Source organism: Aplysia californica, unplaced genomic scaffold (assembly GCF_000002075.1).
Source record: "Aplysia californica isolate F4 #8 unplaced genomic scaffold, AplCal3.0 scaffold00918, whole genome shotgun sequence".
Classification (NCBI taxonomy): domain Eukaryota; kingdom Metazoa; phylum Mollusca; class Gastropoda; order Aplysiida; family Aplysiidae; genus Aplysia; species Aplysia californica.
This window is the reverse complement of record NW_004798188.1, coordinates 232,298-233,351: the sequence shown is the minus strand read 5'-3', so window position 1 is coordinate 233,351 and position 1,054 is coordinate 232,298. Positions and strand designations below refer to the sequence as shown.

Genomic DNA, 1,054 nt, shown 5'->3' with positions numbered 1-1,054 from the left:
TCTATCTATCTATCTATCTAATCTATATCTATCTATCTATCTATCTAATCTATATCTATCTATCTATCTATCTATCTATCTAATCTATATCTATCTATCCACCTATCTATCTATCTATCTAATCTATATCTATCTATCCACCTATCTATCTATCTATCTATCTAATCTATATCTATCTATCTATCTATCTATCTATCTAATCTATATCTATCTATCCACCTATCTATCTATCTATCTAATCTATATCTATCTATCCACCTATCTATCTATCTATATAATCTATATCTATCTATCCACCTATCTATCTATCTATCTATCTATCTATCTATCTATCTATCTATCCATCTATCTAATCTATATCTATCTATCCACCTATCCACCTATCTATCTATCTATCCGTCTATCTATCTATCTAATCTATATCTATCTATCCACCTATCTATCTATCTATATCTATCTATCTATCCATCTATCTACCTATCTTTCTATCTATCTAATCTATATCTATCTATCCACCTGTCTATCTATCTATCTAATCTATATCTATCTATCCACCTATCTATCTATCTATCTAATCTATATCTATCTATCTATCCATCTATCTACCTATCTTTCTATCCAATATATACTAGAATATTTATATATAAAAGTGCTGAAGATTTGACATATTACTAGAAAGTAACATACAACATAAAAAAGGAGGAGTTTTAGTTTTAATAAGAACTTTACAGAACTTGCAACACAATAAGGTCATAGAAGTGCCGAAGATTAGAGGTGTTACAAGAGAGTAACAAACACAAAAAAGAAAGAGAGGAGAAAAGGACGATAGATGTTTGACATAGGGTTGGGGCGAGCGGACGGACGGGTTCGTTACTCGCAGACTCAGTCAGAGCGAACGGGTAACGGACGGCCATGAGAGCGAACTGCGAACCTCAAGACAGTTCGTTTTTTTGGGTCCGCTCCACAATTTGACTCTCTCAGCGAGCGGACTGCGGACCTCAAGCCTCAAGTCAGTTCGTTTTTTTGGATCCGCTCCACAATTTTATTCACTGGG

At 33.7% G+C, this 1,054-nt stretch overlaps 1 protein-coding gene across 1 annotated transcript in view; it reads right to left on the bottom strand.

The window, feature by feature from the left end:
• LOC101855450 (TBC1 domain family member 23) overlaps window positions 1–1,054 on the bottom strand; it is a gene marked incomplete in the record, with an annotated part of 11,837 nt that overhangs the window by 8,296 nt on the left and 2,487 nt on the right.